General features: G+C 40.0%; 1 long non-coding RNA gene across 2 annotated transcripts in view; it reads left to right on the top strand.

Annotated features, from left to right (window-relative positions):
• LOC310730162 overlaps window positions 1-19,150 on the top strand; it is a 374,139-nt gene extending 354,989 nt beyond the window's left edge. For both annotated transcript variants that reach the window (XR_014534742.1, XR_014534743.1), the window contains one exon: window positions 19,016-19,150. This is a non-coding gene — a long non-coding RNA (uncharacterized lncRNA). The remainder of the gene's footprint in view (window positions 1-19,015) is intronic.
• The last annotated feature ends 3,300 nt before the right edge of the window (window positions 19,151-22,450 follow it).

The raw sequence follows: 22,450 nt of genomic DNA, 5'->3' as shown, positions 1-22,450 counted from the left end.
ACTCACTTAGGCAGGCTTCTTAGGTCAACAGACCGATTAATGCACAGATTAAGGGGGTGCTGTTTTGATCCTGCTTGCATGTATCCACTGTGGCTGATAATCAGTCAGAACTCCAAGCCTGGTTACAGCTAGAACAGGCGCTGGACACCGATACGTCGGCTCACCGACCTTGGTAGGCTTCAGACTTTGTATCAGGACATGCTAATTAAGCACAAAAGGGTGTGATGGGTTTTATGTGGGCAGAGGAAGAGTTAGTGAGACATCAGCACTAATAGAATTACATTTTTTTTAACGAGGGCAGAAATGTAGTCGTCCACCATCAATTCCAGGTTACCTAAGGAAGAAATGCCAGTGAGTCACCTGGCCCATGGGGTCGGGAAAGGACGACCCATTAGAATTTCAAAAAGTGACAGTTTAGTAGTTGAAGATGGGGTCATTCTCATTTCTGTGAGTACTGCCGGGAGAACAACAGTCCAATTTCGGCCTGTTTCAATGCAGGCTTTAGTAGCACGTTCCTTAATGGTTCTGTTCGTTCACTCTACCACTCCAGCTGACTGTGGGTGATAGGGAATATTAAAATGGCAATCAATTGCTAAGCTTTTAGCCAAATGTTGTGTTACTTTAGAAGCAAAAGGTGTGCCGTTATCACTTTCAATCACACGAGGAATATCAAACCTAGAGATGATCTCTTTTGTTAATATTTTTACAACTGGTTTAGCGTTCTCTGTCATGCATGCAAATGCTTCTGGCCGCTTACTGAATCTGTCAACTATAACCAACAGGTTTCTCAAATTTCCTTCTGGTGGCAAATGTGTGAAATCTATCTGTAGGTGTTGGAAAGGTTGCTCAGGAAAAGTAAGTGCATCATGTCGTACAGGTCAATGTATGTTAGTTTTGGCACAAGTCAAACATGAATCTAACACTAGCTTGGTTGTTTTAGCTACATCAGCAATACAGTATGATGAGTTCATAGCCTGTGTGACTTTAGCTATGCTCATGTGTGACATCCCGTGGTAATGCTTTACCAACACTATTAAAGCTAGTTTAGGCAGAGCATATTTAGAAAGAAAGGAGAGAAGTGATACCTGTAGTTGTTGATGTCTGTAGTTGTTGATGTCTGATGGATCCAGAGCAGGTTTCTTCACTTGTGTGATTGATAAAACGTTGTTGGTTGTACCAAAATTAATTTATCCAGGCCATATTGCGATCTATCTGGATCCAAGAGAGAAACATTGTCAATGCCTTGGATCCAGATAGATCGCAATATGGCCTGGATAAATTATATTTGGTACAACCAACAACGTTTTATCAATCACACAATTGAAGCCTTGAAACTGATATCAGAACAACTTCATGCCACTACATTAATGGCTGTGCAGAATAGGTTCGCGATTGACAAAATGCTTGGCCCAGACCAAGGTGTATGCCATCTTACTGGGGAGGACTGTTGAGCGGTTATTCCTCTCCACACTGGCTCTGCAGGTCCGCTACCATCTCTATTGGACCGTATGGTGAAAGCTCGTGATGAGATGGTCTCCAATAATGCGAAGGAATCTGCTCTGTCCTGCTGGCTAAGTTGGCTTTTTTCTTCAAGCTGGTTGGCGGGACTGGTGCGTATTGGAACTACACTTGCCATTATTTTTGCAGCCGTGGCATGTTTTGTTTGCTGTGGAATTCCCTGTCTCCGTGCTCTTATCAGCAAGACTGTGCACTCACTGTTCGGACAATATGTACAGTTTCCAATGTCTGCTGTCACAGAGCAGGAATTTCCTGTAGATCACATCTATGCTGCCATGGACCATGATGTCTATGTGGACATGAATGCAAGGCTTTTTGCCCTGAGCGAAGGACACAAATAACTTTCCCCAGACATATCCTTTTTACTATGTGTATATATATATATATATATATATATATATATATATATATATATATATATATATATATATATATATATATATATATACATATATCTAACTAACCATCTATCTATCTGTGTTTGATTACTGATTTCGATAATAATGACATGCCCACTGAGCCTTACTTCTATATTTCCCACTTTTAGAAAAACTGCTTCGGATGCTTGCTGTCTTAATTCTGTTGTATGAACCATGTTGTTGTTGTGAGTTCTTCATGTTGTGTGCAGGAACATGGCCGCTGGTGAACCCAGGTGGCTACAGCCGAATCTGCGGCTGTTTCCTGGTGTGTGTGCATTCACTGACACGTGTTATGAGGGATATCGCTTCGCATTCGACACATTCAGGGGTCCCTGTGAAGCGTGTGATGCCCTCGCCTTTGACCGTCAGACACATTGCTTGTGGTGCCAGGGCTGTGACGACTGTCCTTTGGGAGACCGGTGCTATGATGGACCCCGTGATTGGTTCGGTTTTCCTCCACAAAGGGATGAATTTGTTTGGGAAACAGATGAGGACCAGCGTAGACCAGTGACCGCCATTATGCGCCATGCTAACGTTTTCTCCGGAGGGAATGTGGTTAGACTCCGTTCAGAACTCTGTCTATGATCTTCCTGGTGGACTCCAGCTGGTCACCCGTGTATTCACTATGCGTCGTGCTATCTCCCTGGCTGAATCATTTGGAGCTCTTTCCTTCTCAACAAGAGCTCGAAACACCCATAGTTTCCTGCTCACGACCTTCGTCATGCAACGCACTACTGTGACATACTACACCATTACCTTAGGGGGCTATGTTCTGTGGACAACGGAACCAGCAAAACATCGGGACTGGCACTGTCGCCCTATCCTGGTTCGCAGATGCCGCATGCGTGCCATCTCAATGCAGGGTAGACGTTCCCGCTTAAAATGGTACTACGCTGTGTGGTTCGCGATACAGACTGGTCACCGTATAACCGCTCCCTTACCACATTGAATTAAGCGGTTGTCACCTGTTCCATAGCTCTACCACGTTTATGCGGACTATATTGTTTCATTTTTCATTTTCGTTTTATTTCACGTCTCATATTTACGCTGCATGTAGAATCACGACTGAGGATGACCTTGGTGATGATTCCACTGTCGCGCCACTGGCGGGCAGAGTGGGAATTTTCCCTGGCACTTGACTGTCAACAGGGTTTTTCGCCCACTTCTAGTTCATCAATGTTGTGATTCAGCACGGACATTAGAGGGTGGGAGTAATGTCGATCTTTGCGTTTGCGTTTATTATTTTCGTTTGTTTAATTTTCGTTTATTTTGATCTTTGCGATCGTTGCTCTTTGCGTTTATTTTCGTTTGTTTAATTTTCGTTTATTTTTCCAATTTTAAGTGAAAGGTCGATTCTAAGTATGTTGTAAGTCTTCCACTGAATATTATTCATAATATTATCACTGAATTTGATTACTAACACTGGTGTTGATAGATTGTGGTATTCATGAGTACTAGGTTCCTTTTATTGAGGTAATGTTTCATTTAGAATAGTGTAAATAGATTGTTGAAATTGTGTACTTGTGATCATTTTACTTTTGATCATTTTTTTCCTTGGACCAACACATTCACGTGGATATAAACACACGAGTACCTGGTAAAGTGCTAGTAACCTCTTCCAGGGCTCCAACAAGACCCCCTGCGGTACGTAAAGTATCTGGGTCAGAAGAAAACAACATGTGCCAAAGAACACAAAGACTTTTTACTTTGGTTTTACTATTGCATTACATGATATGTATGATTGGTAACAGGTTATCACTGAAGTAAGCGGAATGTGAGACTATAAAGTCTCAGAGGGGGGAGTAATGTCGAGAAATAATTTTAATCAACCTTATCTAGCGTGTGTTATAATCAAACTAACATTAATCCAACAAAAGTAACCTAAATCAAATATAGAACTTATTAGATACAATAGAAGTTATTAGATACAATAGAAGTAGTTTTGATAACACCTATTTAACTATATGTTAATCAAGCCTTTATTTACACCAAGTATAAAATAGTAATAATAAGGTATTTACATGTGTGAGTAGGATAGAGTCTGACTGAATGTTATAAGTGTGTGGAATAGATAAAGAAGGACAGAAAACGACCTTGAGGGAGTTTAAGCATTTTTATTGGGATAGCAAGGCGGGTGGGCTGCTGCAGCTGCAGGAGACATGAAGGAGTAGCTTGGCCCAAGGCCGGGTGAAGGCACAGGAGCACGTTGGTTTGGCGCAGGAGATGTAGGGGAATAATCAGTGGGAGACCAGTGTGAAGGATAGTGAGAAAACGGTGGGGGACAGGAGCCTTCACTGCAGTTGTCATCATAAGCTCGATAGCGGGTAGCAGAGAGATCAGGAGCGGTCTGTGTGCCCATGTCGCGCGTAGCAGTGCTCTGCACTTTGCGAGGAGGCAGATAGGGATTCGCTGGAACAGTTAGGCCAGAGAGTTGTTCAAGAAAATGAGCAAGCTCAGCAGCAAGTGAGGAGAGCTGCAACTGGCGGTATTGTCTGCGAAGAAGACCCATTGGAGATATTCCAGAACGTTTGCGTGGCCGAGCTGAGCAAAAGAGACCAACGGAGATAAGATGTTAGACAGGGTAAAATCACGGTGACTGCTAGGCGCAGGCAAAGGATAACACACATTCAAGAGAAGATTCTATATACTATGTATCAATCAGTTCAGAATGCACAATTAAAATATAATCTGGGCACTTGCAGCTATTAAATAAAAGAATATAATCAAGCACATGTATACAGACAATCTAATACACTGAGATAACTCAATTCCATAAAAGTAGAATAGCAAACAGCATTATAAAAAGAGTAAAGCATAACACTTACCCATTGCAGGTGCAGGAAGACAAAATAGGCCGCAAAATTGGTGTTCACACTTGGAGGACTGAAAACAGCGTATGGTTGGATCCAGAAAAAATAAGGGCTCACTCATTTTTTTTTATATAAAATCAGAAAAAGGCCGAATATAAGGGGAATTGGGAAAAACAGGAACTCCAAATATGGTGTTGTTTGGAGGAATGAGCACCAAGGTCAAAGATAAGGGGAATTGAAAAAAAGAGGGCAAGATCGGAAAATAAGGGGAATTACTCAAGGTGAAGAAATTAGAAAAAAATAGAAGGATACGGTGGCTACAGGGTATAAATACAAGCGTAAAACAGACAGTACTTGTACTTTCTCACTTTGGCGTGCTCTATCATTTTTGATGTGCTGTTCATTTTGATGTGAGGTACCCATCTTCTATTGAGCTCATTGGAACGTGTATGGAATAAAGAAGTTTGCTTTTACTCATCTGAGACTGAGGATCCTTCATTGGCAGTTTGTGTCTATTATATTTAAGTTTTTCTAGAGTTGGCTGAGCATTATTGGGAATCTTCTGAACAAAAGAATCCACCCTCGATGTGTCACCTCAGAGACGGGCTCTGAGTTCCGACACACCAGACAAAAAATACCCTGCGGTTTAAAATTAAAAATTCGGAGTGTAGTTACAACTATGCACATATTTTTATAGAATTTAGACCTAGAGGGTCAGGGTATCAGGGTAAGCTAAACAAAACAGTCAAGTGAGTCAGATCTTCACTAACTTCAAATGAGTTGGCCCCGTTATTACTATATAGAAAGGATCTTTCCGTAGGCTCTCAAACATTTCAGCCCTGAATACTCACTTAGGCAGGCTTCTTAGGTCAACAGACCGATTAATGCACAGATTAAGGGGGTGCTGTTTTGATCCTGCTTGCATGTATCCACTGTGGCTGATAATCAGTCAGAACTCCAAGCCTGGTTACAGCTAGAACAGGCGCTGGACACCGATACGTCGGCTCACCGACCTTGGTAGGCTTCAGACTTTGTATCAGGACATGCTAATTAAGCACAAAAGGGTGTGATGGGTTTTATGTGGGCAGAGGAAGAGTTAGTGAGACATCAGCACTAATAGAATTACATTTTTTTTAACGAGGGCAGAAATGTAGTCGTCCACCATCAATTCCAGGTTACCTAAGGAAGAAATGCCAGTGAGTCACCTGGCCCATGGGGTCGGGAAAGGACGACCCATTAGAATTTCAAAAAGTGACAGTTTAGTAGTTGAAGATGGGGTCATTCTCATTTCTGTGAGTACTGCCGGGAGAACAACAGTCCAATTTCGGCCTGTTTCAATGCAGGCTTTAGTAGCACGTTCCTTAATGGTTCTGTTCGTTCACTCTACCACTCCAGCTGACTGTGGGTGATAGGGAATATTAAAATGGCAATCAATTGCTAAGCTTTTAGCCAAATGTTGTGTTACTTTAGAAGCAAAAGGTGTGCCGTTATCACTTTCAATCACACGAGGAATATCAAACCTAGAGATGATCTCTTTTGTTAATATTTTTACAACTGGTTTAGCGTTCTCTGTCATGCATGCAAATGCTTCTGGCCGCTTACTGAATCTGTCAACTATAACCAACAGGTTTCTCAAATTTCCTTCTGGTGGCAAATGTGTGAAATCTATCTGTAGGTGTTGGAAAGGTTGCTCAGGAAAAGTAAGTGCATCATGTCGTACAGGTCAATGTATGTTAGTTTTGGCACAAGTCAAACATGAATCTAACACTAGCTTGGTTGTTTTAGCTACATCAGCAATACAGTATGATGAGTTCATAGCCTGTGTGACTTTAGCTATGCTCATGTGTGACATCCCGTGGTAATGCTTTACCAACACTATTAAAGCTAGTTTAGGCAGAGCAGATTTAGAAAGAAAGGAGAGAAGTGATACCTGTAGTTGTTGATGTCTGTAGTTGTTGATGTCTGATGGATCCAGAGCAGGTTTCTTCACTTGTGTGATTGATAAAACGTTGTTGGTTGTACCAAAATTAATTTATCCAGGCCATATTGCGATCTATCTGGATCCAAGAGAGAAACATTGTCAATGCCTTGGATCCAGATAGATCGCAATATGGCCTGGATAAATTATATTTGGTACAACCAACAACGTTTTATCAATCACACAATTGAAGCCTTGAAACTGATATCAGAACAACTTCATGCCACTACATTAATGGCTGTGCAGAATAGGTTCGCGATTGACAAAATGCTTGGCCCAGACCAAGGTGTATGCCATCTTACTGGGGAGGACTGTTGCGCGGTTATTCCTCTCCACACTGGCTCTGCAGGTCCGCTACCATCTCTATTGGACCGTATGGTGAAAGCTCGTGATGAGATGGTCTCCAATAATGCGAAGGAATCTGCTCTGTCCTGCTGGCTAAGTTGGCTTTTTTCTTCAAGCTGGTTGGCGGGACTGGTGCGTATTGGAACTACACTTGCCATTATTTTTGCAGCCGTGGCATGTTTTGTTTGCTGTGGAATTCCCTGTCTCCGTGCTCTTATCAGCAAGACTGTGCACTCACTGTTCGGACAATATGTACAGTTTCCAATGTCTGCTGTCACAGAGCAGGAATTTCCTGTAGATCACATCTATGCTGCCATGGACCATGATGTCTATGTGGACATGAATGCAAGGCTTTTTGCCCTGAGCGAAGGACACAAATAACTTTCCCCAGACATATCCTTTTTACTATGTGTATATATATATATATATATATATATATATATATATATATATATATATATATATATATATATATATATATATACATATATCTAACTAACCATCTATCTATCTGTGTTTGATTACTGATTTCGATAATAATGACATGCCCACTGAGCCTTACTTCTATATTTCCCACTTTTAGAAAAACTGCTTCGGATGCTTGCTGTCTTAATTCTGTTGTATGAACCATGTTGTTGTTGTGAGTTCTTCATGTTGTGTGCAGGAACATGGCCGCTGGTGAACCCAGGTGGCTACAGCCGAATCTGCGGCTGTTTCCTGGTGTGTGTGCATTCACTGACACGTGTTATGAGGGATATCGCTTCGCATTCGACACATTCAGGGGTCCCTGTGAAGCGTGTGATGCCCTCGCCTTTGACCGTCAGACACATTGCTTGTGGTGCCAGGGCTGTGACGACTGTCCTTTGGGAGACCGGTGCTATGATGGACCCCGTGATTGGTTCGGTTTTCCTCCACAAAGGGATGAATTTGTTTGGGAAACAGATGAGGACCAGCGTAGACCAGTGACCGCCATTATGCGCCATGCTAACGTTTTCTCCGGAGGGAATGTGGTTAGACTCCGTTCAGAACTCTGTCTATGATCTTCCTGGTGGACTCCAGCTGGTCACCCGTGTATTCACTATGCGTCGTGCTATCTCCCTGGCTGAATCATTTGGAGCTCTTTCCTTCTCAACAAGAGCTCGAAACACCCATAGTTTCCTGCTCACGACCTTCGTCATGCAACGCACTACTGTGACATACTACACCATTACCTTAGGGGGCTATGTTCTGTGGACAACGGAACCAGCAAAACATCGGGACTGGCACTGTCGCCCTATCCTGGTTCGCAGATGCCGCATGCGTGCCATCTCAATGCAGGGTAGACGTTCCCGCTTAAAATGGTACTACGCTGTGTGGTTCGCGATACAGACTGGTCACCGTATAACCGCTCCCTTACCACATTGAATTAAGCGGTTGTCACCTGTTCCATAGCTCTACCACGTTTATGCGGACTATATTGTTTCATTTTTCATTTTCGTTTTATTTCACGTCTCATATTTACGCTGCATGTAGAATCACGACTGAGGATGACCTTGGTGATGATTCCACTGTCGCGCCACTGGCGGGCAGAGTGGGAATTTTCCCTGGCACTTGACTGTCAACAGGGTTTTTCGCCCACTTCTAGTTCATCAATGTTGTGATTCAGCACGGACATTAGAGGGTGGGAGTAATGTCGATCTTTGCGTTTGCGTTTATTATTTTCGTTTGTTTAATTTTCGTTTATTTTGATCTTTGCGATCGTTGCTCTTTGCGTTTATTTTCGTTTGTTTAATTTTCGTTTATTTTTCCAATTTTAAGTGAAAGGTCGATTCTAAGTATGTTGTAAGTCTTCCACTGAATATTATTCATAATATTATCACTGAATTTGATTACTAACACTGGTGTTGATAGATTGTGGTATTCATGAGTACTAGGTTCCTTTTATTGAGGTAATGTTTCATTTAGAATAGTGTAAATAGATTGTTGAAATTGTGTACTTGTGATCATTTTACTTTTGATCATTTTTTTCCTTGGACCAACACATTCACGTGGATATAAACACACGAGTACCTGGTAAAGTGCTAGTAACCTCTTCCAGGGCTCCAACAAGACCCCCTGCGGTACGTAAAGTATCTGGGTCAGAAGAAAACAACATGTGCCAAAGAACACAAAGACTTTTTACTTTGGTTTTACTATTGCATTACATGATATGTATGATTGGTAACAGGTTATCACTGAAGTAAGCGGAATGTGAGACTATAAAGTCTCAGAGGGGGGAGTAATGTCGAGAAATAATTTTAATCAACCTTATCTAGCGTGTGTTATAATCAAACTAACATTAATCCAACAAAAGTAACCTAAATCAAATATAGAACTTATTAGATACAATAGAAGTTATTAGATACAATAGAAGTAGTTTTGATAACACCTATTTAACTATATGTTAATCAAGCCTTTATTTACACCAAGTATAAAATAGTAATAATAAGGTATTTACATGTGTGAGTAGGATAGAGTCTGACTGAATGTTATAAGTGTGTGGAATAGATAAAGAAGGACAGAAAACGACCTTGAGGGAGTTTAAGCATTTTTATTGGGATAGCAAGGCGGGTGGGCTGCTGCAGCTGCAGGAGACATGAAGGAGTAGCTTGGCCCAAGGCCGGGTGAAGGCACAGGAGCACGTTGGTTTGGCGCAGGAGATGTAGGGGAATAATCAGTGGGAGACCAGTGTGAAGGATAGTGAGAAAACGGTGGGGGACAGGAGCCTTCACTGCAGTTGTCATCATAAGCTCGATAGCGGGTAGCAGAGAGATCAGGAGCGGTCTGTGTGCCCATGTCGCGCGTAGCAGTGCTCTGCACTTTGCGAGGAGGCAGATAGGGATTCGCTGGAACAGTTAGGCCAGAGAGTTGTTCAAGAAAATGAGCAAGCTCAGCAGCAAGTGAGGAGAGCTGAAACTGGCGGTATTGTCTGCGAAGAAGACCCATTGGAGATATTCCAGAACGTTTGCGTGGCCGAGCTGAGCAAAAGAGACCAACGGAGATAAGATGTTAGACAGGGTAAAATCACGGTGACTGCTAGGCGCAGGCAAAGGATAACACACATTCAAGAGAAGATTCTATATACTATGTATCAATCAGTTCAGAATGCACAATTAAAATATAATCTGGGCACTTGCAGCTATTAAATAAAAGAATATAATCAAGCACATGTATACAGACAATCTAATACACTGAGATAACTCAATTCCATAAAAGTAGAATAGCAAACAGCATTATAAAAAGAGTAAAGCATAACACTTACCCATTGCAGGTGCAGGAAGACAAAATAGGCCGCAAAATTGGTGTTCACACTTGGAGGACTGAAAACAGCGTATGGTTGGATCCAGAAAAAATAAGGGCTCACTCATTTTTTTTTATATAAAATCAGAAAAAGGCCGAATATAAGGGGAATTGGGAAAAACAGGAACTCCAAATATGGTGTTGTTTGGAGGAATGAGCACCAAGGTCAAAGATAAGGGGAATTGAAAAAAAGAGGGCAAGATCGGAAAATAAGGGGAATTACTCAAGGTGAAGAAATTAGAAAAAAATAGAAGGATACGGTGGCTACAGGGTATAAATACAAGCGTAAAACAGACAGTACTTGTACTTTCTCACTTTGGCGTGCTCTATCATTTTTGATGTGCTGTTCATTTTGATGTGAGGTACCCATCTTCTATTGAGCTCATTGGAACGTGTATGGAATAAAGAAGTTTGCTTTTACTCATCTGAGACTGAGGATCCTTCATTGGCAGTTTGTGTCTATTATATTTAAGTTTTTCTAGAGTTGGCTGAGCATTATTGGGAATCTTCTGAACAAAAGAATCCACCCTCGATGTGTCACCTCAGAGACGGGCTCTGAGTTCCGACACACCAGACAAAAAATACCCTGCGGTTTAAAATTAAAAAATCGGACTGTAGTTACAACTATGCACATATTTTTATAGAATTTAGACCTAGAGGGTCAGGGTATCAGGGTAAGCTAAACAAAACAGTCAAGTGAGTCAGATCTTCACTAACTTCAAATGAGTTGGCCCCTTTATTACTATATAGAAAGGATCTTTCCGTAGGCTCTCAAACATTTCAGCCCTGAATACTCACTTAGGCAGGCTTCTTAGGTCAACAGACCGATTAATGCACAGATTAAGGGGGTGCTGTTTTGATCCTGCTTGCATGTATCCACTGTGGCTGATAATCAGTCAGAACTCCAAGCCTGGTTACAGCTAGAACAGGCGCTGGACACCGATACGTCGGCTCACCGACCTTGGTAGGCTTCAGACTTTGTATCAGGACATGCTAATTAAGCACAAAAGGGTGTGATGGGTTTTATGTGGGCAGAGGAAGAGTTAGTGAGACATCAGCACTAATAGAATTACATTTTTTTTAACGAGGGCAGAAATGTAGTCGTCCACCATCAATTCCAGGTTACCTAAGGAAGAAATGCCAGTGAGTCACCTGGCCCATGGGGTCGGGAAAGGACGACCCATTAGAATTTCAAAAAGTGACAGTTTAGTAGTTGAAGATGGGGTCATTCTCATTTCTGTGAGTACTGCCGGGAGAACAACAGTCCAATTTCGGCCTGTTTCAATGCAGGCTTTAGTAGCACGTTCCTTAATGGTTCTGTTCGTTCACTCTACCACTCCAGCTGACTGTGGGTGATAGGGAATATTAAAATGGCAATCAATTGCTAAGCTTTTAGCCAAATGTTGTGTTACTTTAGAAGCAAAAGGTGTGCCGTTATCACTTTCAATCACACGAGGAATATCAAACCTAGAGATGATCTCTTTTGTTAATATTTTTACAACTGGTTTAGCGTTCTCTGTCATGCATGCAAATGCTTCTGGCCGCTTACTGAATCTGTCAACTATAACCAACAGGTTTCTCAAATTTCCTTCTGGTGGCAAATGTGTGAAATCTATCTGTAGGTGTTGGAAAGGTTGCTCAGGAAAAGTAAGTGCATCATGTCGTACAGGTCAATGTATGTTAGTTTTGGCACAAGTCAAACATGAATCTAACACTAGCTTGGTTGTTTTAGCTACATCAGCAATACAGTATGATGAGTTCATAGCCTGTGTGACTTTAGCTATGCTCATGTGTGACATCCCGTGGTAATGCTTTACCAACACTATTAAAGCTAGTTTAGGCAGAGCAGATTTAGAAAGAAAGGAGAGAAGTGATACCTGTAGTTGTTGATGTCTGTAGTTGTTGATGTCTGATGGATCCAGAGCAGGTTTCTTCACTTGTGTGATTGATAAAACGTTGTTGGTTGTACCAAAATTAATTTATCCAGGCCATATTGCGATCTATCTGGATCCAAGAGAGAAACATTGTCAATGCCTTGGATCCAGATAGATCGCAATATGGCCTGGATAAATTATATTTGGTACAACCAACAACGTTTTATCAATCACACAATTGAAGCCTTGAAACTGATATCAGAACAACTTCATGCCACTACATTAATGGCTGTGCAGAATAGGTTCGCGATTGACAAAATGCTTGGCCCAGACCAAGGTGTATGCCATCTTACTGGGGAGGACTGTTGCGCGGTTATTCCTCTCCACACTGGCTCTGCAGGTCCGCTACCATCTCTATTGGACCGTATGGTGAAAGCTCGTGATGAGATGGTCTCCAATAATGCGAAGGAATCTGCTCTGTCCTGCTGGCTAAGTTGGCTTTTTTCTTCAAGCTGGTTGGCGGGACTGGTGCGTATTGGAACTACACTTGCCATTATTTTTGCAGCCGTGGCATGTTTTGTTTGCTGTGGAATTCCCTGTCTCCGTGCTCTTATCAGCAAGACTGTGCACTCACTGTTCGGACAATATGTACAGTTTCCAATGTCTGCTGTCACAGAGCAGGAATTTCCTGTAGATCACATCTATGCTGCCATGGACCATGATGTCTATGTGGACATGAATGCAAGGCTTTTTGCCCTGAGCGAAGGACACAAATAACTTTCCCCAGACATATCCTTTTTACTATGTGTATATATATATATATATATATATATATATATATATATATATATATATATATATATATATATATATATATATATATATACATATATCTAACTAACCATCTATCTATCTGTGTTTGATTACTGATTTCGATAATAATGACATGCCCACTGAGCCTTACTTCTATATTTCCCACTTTTAGAAAAACTGCTTCGGATGCTTGCTGTCTTAATTCTGTTGTATGAACCATGTTGTTGTTGTGAGTTCTTCATGTTGTGTGCAGGAACATGGCCGCTGGTGAACCCAGGTGGCTACAGCCGAATCTGCGGCTGTTTCCTGGTGTGTGTGCATTCACTGACACGTGTTATGAGGGATATCGCTTCGCATTCGACACATTCAGGGGTCCCTGTGAAGCGTGTGATGCCCTCGCCTTTGACCGTCAGACACATTGCTTGTGGTGCCAGGGCTGTGACGACTGTCCTTTGGGAGACCGGTGCTATGATGGACCCCGTGATTGGTTCGGTTTTCCTCCACAAAGGGATGAATTTGTTTGGGAAACAGATGAGGACCAGCGTAGACCAGTGACCGCCATTATGCGCCATGCTAACGTTTTCTCCGGAGGGAATGTGGTTAGACTCCGTTCAGAACTCTGTCTATGATCTTCCTGGTGGACTCCAGCTGGTCACCCGTGTATTCACTATGCGTCGTGCTATCTCCCTGGCTGAATCATTTGGAGCTCTTTCCTTCTCAACAAGAGCTCGAAACACCCATAGTTTCCTGCTCACGACCTTCGTCATGCAACGCACTACTGTGACATACTACACCATTACCTTAGGGGGCTATGTTCTGTGGACAACGGAACCAGCAAAACATCGGGACTGGCACTGTCGCCCTATCCTGGTTCGCAGATGCCGCATGCGTGCCAACTCAATGCAGGGTAGACGTTCCCGCTTAAAATGGTACTACGCTGTGTGGTTCGCGATACAGACTGGTCACCGTATAACCGCTCCCTTACCACATTGAATTAAGCGGTTGTCACCTGTTCCATAGCTCTACCACGTTTATGCGGACTATATTGTTTCATTTTTCATTTTCGTTTTATTTCACGTCTCATATTTACGCTGCATGTAGAATCACGACTGAGGATGACCTTGGTGATGATTCCACTGTCGCGCCACTGGCGGGCAGAGTGGGAATTTTCCCTGGCACTTGACTGTCAACAGGGTTTTTCGCCCACTTCTAGTTCATCAATGTTGTGATTCAGCACGGACATTAGAGGGTGGGAGTAATGTCGATCTTTGCGTTTGCGTTTATTATTTTCGTTTGTTTAATTTTCGTTTATTTTGATCTTTGCGATCGTTGCTCTTTGCGTTTATTTTCGTTTGTTTAATTTTCGTTTATTTTTCCAATTTTAAGTGAAAGGTCGATTCTAAGTATGTTGTAAGTCTTCCACTGAATATTATTCATAATATTATCACTGAATTTGATTACTAACACTGGTGTTGATAGATTGTGGTATTCATGAGTACTAGGTTCCTTTTATTGAGGTAATGTTTCATTTAGAATAGTGTAAATAGATTGTTGAAATTGTGTACTTGTGATCATTTTACTTTTGATCATTTTTTTCCTTGGACCAACACATTCACGTGGATATAAACACACGAGTACCTGGTAAAGTGCTAGTAACCTCTTCCAGGGCTCCAACAAGACCCCCTGCGGTACGTAAAGTATCTGGGTCAGAAGAAAACAACATGTGCCAAAGAACACAAAGACTTTTTACTTTGGTTTTACTATTGCATTACATGATATGTATGATTGGTAACAGGTTATCACTGAAGTAAGCGGAATGTGAGACTATAAAGTCTCAGAGGGGGGAGTAATGTCGAGAAATAATTTTAATCAACCTTATCTAGCGTGTGTTATAATCAAACTAACATTAATCCAACAAAAGTAACCTAAATCAAATATAGAACTTATTAGATACAATAGAAGTTATTAGATACAATAGAAGTAGTTTTGATAACACCTATTTAACTATATGTTAATCAAGCCTTTATTTACACCAAGTATAAAATAGTAATAATAAGGTATTTACATGTGTGAGTAGGATAGAGTCTGACTAAATGTTATAAGTGTGTGGAATAGATAAAGAAGGACAGAAAACGACCTTGAGGGAGTTTAAGCATTTTTATTGGGATAGCAAGGCGGGTGGGCTGCTGCAGCTGCAGGAGACATGAAGGAGTAGCTTGGCCCAAGGCCGGGTGAAGGCACAGGAGCACGTTGGTTTGGCGCAGGAGATGTAGGGGAATAATCAGTGGGAGACCAGTGTGAAGGATAGTGAGAAAACGGTGGGGGACAGGAGCCTTCACTGCAGTTGTCATCATAAGCTCGATAGCGGGTAGCAGAGAGATCAGGAGCGGTCTGTGTGCCCATGTCGCGCGTAGCAGTGCTCTGCACTTTGCGAGGAGGCAGATAGGGATTCGCTGGAACAGTTAGGCCAGAGAGTTGTTCAAGAAAATGAGCAAGCTCAGCAGCAAGTGAGGAGAGCTGCAACTGGCGGTATTGTCTGCGAAGAAGACCCATTGGAGATATTCCAGAACGTTTGCGTGGCCGAGCTGAGCAAAAGAGACCAACGGAGATAAGATGTTAGACAGGGTAAAATCACGGTGACTGCTAGGCGCAGGCAAAGGATAACACACATTCAAGAGAAGATTCTATATACTATGTATCAATCAGTTCAGAATGCACAATTAAAATATAATCTGGGCACTTGCAGCTATTAAATAAAAGAATATAATCAAGCACATGTATACAGACAATCTAATACACTGAGATAACTCAATTCCATAAAAGTAGAATAGCAAACAGCATTATAAAAAGAGTAAAGCATAACACTTACCCATTGCAGGTGCAGGAAGACAAAATAGGCCGCAAAATTGGTGTTCACACTTGGAGGACTGAAAACAGCGTATGGTTGGATCCAGAAAAAATAAGGGCTCACTCATTTTTTTTTATATAAAATCAGAAAAAGGCCGAATATAAGGGGAATTGGGAAAAACAGGAACTCCAAATATGGTGTTGTTTGGAGGAATGAGCACCAAGGTCAAAGATAAGGGGAATTGAAAAAAAGAGGGCAAGATCGGAAAATAAGGGGAATTACTCAAGGTGAAGAAATTAGAAAAAAATAGAAGGATACGGTGGCTACAGGGTATAAATACAAGCGTAAAACAGACAGTACTTGTACTTTCTCACTTTGGCGTGCTCTATCATTTTTGATGTGCTGTTCATTTTGATGTGAGGTACCCATCTTCTATTGAGCTCATTGGAACGTGTATGGAATAAAGAAGTTTGCTTTTACTCATCTGAGACTGAGGATCCTTCATTGGCAGTTTGTGTCTATTATATTTAAGTTTTTCTAGAGTTGGCTGAGCATTATTGGGAATCTTCTGAACAAAAGAATCCACCCTCGATGTGTCACCTCAGAGACGGGCTCTGAGTTCCGACACACCAGACAAAAAATACCCTGCGGTTTAAAATTTAAAAATCGGACTGTAGTTACAACTATGCACATATTTTTATAGAATTTAGACCTAGAGGGTCAGGGTATCAGGGTAAGCTAAACAAAACAGTCAAGTGAGTCAGATCTTCACTAACTTCAAATGAGTTGGCCCCTTTATTACTATATAGAAAGGATCTTTCCGTAGGCTCTCAAACATTTCAGCCCTGAATACTCACTTAGGCAGGCTTCTTAGGTCAACAGACCGATTAATGCACAGATTAAGGGGGTGCTGTTTTGATCCTGCTTGCATGTATCCACTGTGGCTGATAATCAGTCAGAACTCCAAGCCTGGTTACAGCTAGAACAGGCGCTGGACACCGATACGTCGGCTCACCGACCTTGGTAGGCTTCAGACTTTGTATCAGGACATGCTAATTAAGCACAAAAGGGTGTGATGGGTTTTATGTGGGCAGAGGAAGAGTTAGTGAGACATCAGCACTAATAGAATTACATTTTTTTTAACGAGGGCAGAAATGTAGTCGTCCACCATCAATTCCAGGTTACCTAAGGAAGAAATGCCAGTGAGTCACCTGGCCCATGGGGTCGGGAAAGGACGACCCATTAGAATTTCAAAAAGTGACAGTTTAGTAGTTGAAGATGGGGTCATTCTCATTTCTGTGAGTACTGCCGGGAGAACAACAGTCCAATTTCGGCCTGTTTCAATGCAGGCTTTAGTAGCACGTTCCTTAATGGTTCTGTTCGTTCACTCTACCACTCCAGCTGACTGTGGGTGATAGGGAATATTAAAATGGCAATCAATTGCTAAGCTTTTAGCCAAATGTTGTGTTACTTTAGAAGCAAAAGGTGTGCCGTTATCACTTTCAATCACACGAGGAATATCAAACCTAGAGATGATCTCTTTTGTTAATATTTTTACAACTGGTTTAGCGTTCTCTGTCATGCATGCAAATGCTTCTGGCCGCTTACTGAATCTGTCAACTATAACCAACAGGTTTCTCAAATTTCCTTCTGGTGGCAAATGTGTGAAATCTATCTGTAGGTGTTGGAAAGGTTGCTCAGGAAAAGTAAGTGCATCATGTCGTACAGGTCAATGTATGTTAGTTTTGGCACAAGTCAAACATGAATCTAACACTAGCTTGGTTGTTTTAGCTACATCAGCAATACAGTATGATGAGTTCATAGCCTGTGTGACTTTAGCTATGTTCATGTGTGACATCCCGTGGTAATGCTTTACCAACACTATTAAAGCTAGTTTAGGCAGAGCAATTTTTCCAACTACATCTCTAATGATACCAGCAGAATATGATTTACAGTGTTTCGAAGCCCAATACTTTATGTTCTCTATAGTAGGCTGACTCTGAAGCATTTTTTTAGGTCAATATCTCGTATATTGGAGATATGTGTCATCATCGGGATCTCAGGATTTGTATGTATTGTTTCCAAATCTACTGTTTCCTTTAATGTCCTTTAATCTTAACTATGGCAGGAAGTTTAAGTATTTAAGAGGTCGCCTATGAGATTAAAATGTGCTTTGGGCTTTCCATCAGCAGTTTTAAAGTGTCTTTGCGTCCATGTTTCGGCAAAATCATGCACAACATCATAAGCATACTAAGAATCAGTGTATATAGTCACTACTTTACCTTCAGACAACTGACGCTCTTGTAAGTGCGACCAACTCTGTGGCTTGTGCAGATGTGTATGGTAATGGTTTAGCTTCAACTATTTCATCAGGTAATCTTACAACCGCATATCCACATAAATACACATCAAAGGGTTTTGAACGCAATCTATCTACATAAAGGCAATCCCCTTCTTCCAGGACCTTTTCTAAAAGATCGGGCCTACAAAAGGTCTCTTGTTCAATGTGTTTAAGGCAATCGTGTGCCTCGTCAAAACCATCCAAGTCAATAAAGCCTAGTAGCGTTACTACAGCTGAATGCGGCTGAGAAGAAGGCTTAATGGTTACGGTTTCTGTTGCCAAGAGCGTGATTTCATAACCAGATCTACGTTGATCTGTCATATCTTGTGTGTAGAGGTTATGTAAAATAGCTGTTACCTGATGTGAGGTGTACAGTATCAAAGGATGTGACAGGACCCTTTTCTCAGCATCCTGGACAATCAGACCATCAGCAGCCACTGAACGCAAGCATGAGGGCAACCTTTGTGCTATGTTGTCTAAAGATTTGGAAAGATACGCAACAGGGCGAAATCTATCACCATGTTCCTGGGCTAGAATCCTCGCAGCCCTACCACCACGTTCGTGCAAAAACACGTGAAAAGGCTTGGCATAATTCGGAAGACCTAGACCTGGAGCAGGACTGTATAGCCTTCCTGTATTTCATAGTGAAATTATGGTTATGAGTATAAAATGTCATATTTTAATAAAAAAAAAAAAGCAAATACACTTGCAAGTACACTTGGTTCAAAAAACCGCTTTCTCTTCGTCCTAGAAGCCTGAGACTTGCGGAATCGAAGTTTCAGCTGCTAAGAAACTCATTTTTGACAGCAGGTTGAAGGCTTTGCCAAAAATGTGCTGTTGTTTCGATTTTGATTAATTATGACTTTCTAAACTATTTTTATTCACTTTTTGCAGTTTTCAACAGTTTTATTGAAATTATAAATATAAAACATTCATATTTTTTTAAATAACTATAATATTTTTGTGCAAAATGACATATTTTGGTCAGAAAAATGTTTTGTTATATCATATCTCATCACAAACATGTAAAATTATCATGGGCAAGTGCATGCTGTTTGTGCAAATACGCTTGGTTCAAAAAACCGCTTTCTCTTCGTCCTAGAAGCCTGAGACTTGCGGAATCGGAGTTTCAGCTGCTAAGAAACTCATTTTTGACAGCAAGTTAAAGGCTTTGCCAAATATGTGCTGATGTTTCGATTTTGATTAATTATGACTTTCTAATCCATTTTCATTCACTTTTTGCAGTTTTTAACAGTTTTTTGACAATATGATTATGAAAATTAAAACTTTATATTTTTCAAATAACTATAATATTTAAAGTAAAAATATCATATTTTGGCCAGAAAAATGTTTTGTTATATCATATCTCATCATAAACATGTAAAATTATCGTGGGCAAGTGCATGCTGTTTGTGCAAATACGCTTGGTTCAAAAACCACGTTCTCTTCGTCCTAGAAACCTGAGACTTGCGGAATCGGAGTTTCAGCTGCTGAGAAACTCATTTTTAAAAGCAGGTTGAAGGCTTTGCCAAATATGTGCTGATGTTTCGTTTTTGATTATTTTTGACTTTCTAATCCATTTTCATTCATTTTTTGCATTTTTTATGAAAGTTAAAATTATGAAAAATGAAAATTCATTTTTTTTAAATAACTATAATATTTATAGTAAAAATGTCATATTTTGGCCAGAAAAATGTTTTGTTTTATCATATCTCATCATAAACATGTAAAATTATCGTGGGCAAGTGCATGCTGTTTGTGCAAGTACACTAGGTTCAAAAAACCGCTTTCTCTTCGTCCTAGAAGCCTGAGACTTGCGGAATCGGAGTTTCAGCTGCTAAGAAACTCGTTTTTGACAGCAGGTTGAAGGCTTTGCCCAATATGTGCTGTTGTTTCAATTTTGATAAATTATGAGTTTCTAACCCATTTTCATTCACTTTTTTCAGTTTTTTTGAAAATATGATAATGAATCTGAAAATTCATATTTTTCAAATAACTATAATATTTATAGTAAAAATGTCATATTTTGGCCAGAAAAATGTTTTGTTTTATCATGTCTTATCATAAACATGTAAAATTATCGTGGGCAAGTGCATGCTGTTTGTGCAAATACGCTTGGTTCAAAAAACCGCTTTCTCTTCGTCCTAGAAGCCTGAGACTTGCGGAATCGGAGTTTCAGCTGCTGAGAAACTCATTTTTGACAGCAGGTTGAAGGCTTTGCCAAATATGTGCTGATGTTTCGTTTTTGATTATTTTTGACTTTCTAACACATTTTCATTCATTTTTTGCATTTTTTATGAAAGTTAAAATTATGAAAATGAAAATTCATTTTTTTTAAATAACTATAATATTTATAGTAAAAATGTCATATTTTGGCCAGAAAAATGTTTTGTTTTATCATTTCTCATCATAAACATGTAAAATTATCGTGGGCAAGTGCATGCTGTTTGTGCAAGTACACTAGATTCAAAAAACCGCTTTCTCTTCGTCCTAGAAGCCTGAGACTTGCGGAATCGGAGTTTCAGCTGCTAAGAAACTCATTTTTGACAGCAGGTTGAAGGCTTTGCCAAAAATGTGCTGTTGTTTCGATTTTGATTAATTATGACTTTCTAAACCATTTTCATTCACTTTTTGCAGTTTTCAACAGTTTTATTGAAATTATAATTATAAATATAAAACATTCATATTTTTTTAAATAACTATAATATTTTTGTGCAAAATGACATATTTTGGTCAGAAAAAGTTTTGTTATATCATATCTCATCACAAACATGTAAAATGATCGTGGGCAAGTGCATGCTGTTTGTGCAAATACGCTTGGTTCAAAAAACCGCTTTCTCTTCGTCCTAGAAGCCTGAGACTTGCTGAATCGGAGTTTCAGCTGCTGAGAAACTCATTTTTGACAGCAAGTTAAAGGCTTTGCCAAATATGTGCTGATGTTTCGATTTTGATTTCTTATGACTTTGTAAAACTATTTTCATTCACTTTTTGCAGTTTTTAACAGTTTTTTGACAATATGATTATGAAAATTAAAACTTTATATTTTTCAAATAACTATAATATTTATAGTAAAAATATCATATTTTGGCAAGAAAAATGTTTTGTTATATCATATCTCATCATAAACATGTAAAATTATCGTGGGCAAGTGCATGCTGTTTGTGCAAGTACACTTGGTTCAAAAAACCGCTTTCTCTTCGTCCTAGAAACCTGAGACTTGCGGAATCGGAGTTTCAGCTGCTGAGAAACTCATTTTTGACAGCAGGTTGAAGGCTTTGCCAAATATGTGCTGATGTTTCGTTTTTGATTATTTTTGACTTTCTAATCCATTTTCATTCATTTTTTATGAAAGTTAAAATTATGAAAATGAAAATTCATTTTTTTTAAATAACTATAATATTTATAGTAAAAATGTCATATTTTGGCCAGAAATATGTTTTGTTTTATCATATCTCATCATAAACATGTAAAATTATCGTGGGCAAGTGCATGCTGTTTGTGCAAATACGCTTGGTTCAAAAAACCGCTTTCTCTTCGTCCTAGAAGCCTGAGACTTGCGGAATCGGAGTTTCAGCTGGTAAGAAACTCATTTTTGACAGCAGGTTAAGGGCTTTTCCAAATATGTGCTGTTGTTTCGATTTTGATTAATTATGACTTTCTAATCCATTTTCAATGACTTTTTGCAGTTTTTAACAGTTTTTTGACAATATGATTATGAAATTTAAAACTTTATATTTTTCAAATAACTTTAATATTTATAGTAAAAATATCATATTTTGGCCAGAAAAATGTTTTGTTATATCATATCTCATCATAAACATGTAAAATTATCGTGGGCAAGTGCATGCTGTTTGTGCAAGTACACTTGGTTCAAAAAACCGCTTTCTCTTCGTCCTAGAAGCCTGAGACTTGCGGAATCGGAGTTTCAGCTGCTAAGAAACTCATTTTTGACAGCAGGTTAAAGGCTTTTCCAAATATGTGCTGTTGTTTCAATTTTGATTTCTTATGACTTTGTAAAACCATTTTCATTCACTTTTTGCAGTTTTTAACAGTTTTTTTGAAAATATGATTATGAATCTGAAAATTCATATTTTTCAAATAACTATAATATTTATAGTAAAAATGTCATATTTTGGCCAGAAAAATGTTTTGTTTTATCATGTCTTATCATAAACATGTAAAATTA

Source organism: Silurus aristotelis (assembly GCF_946808225.1).
Source record: "Silurus aristotelis genome assembly, chromosome: 8".
NCBI classification, from domain to species: Eukaryota; Metazoa; Chordata; class Actinopteri; order Siluriformes; family Siluridae; genus Silurus; species Silurus aristotelis.
The sequence above is the reverse complement of the archived record's forward strand: the minus strand, read 5'-3'. Positions and strand labels throughout refer to the sequence as shown.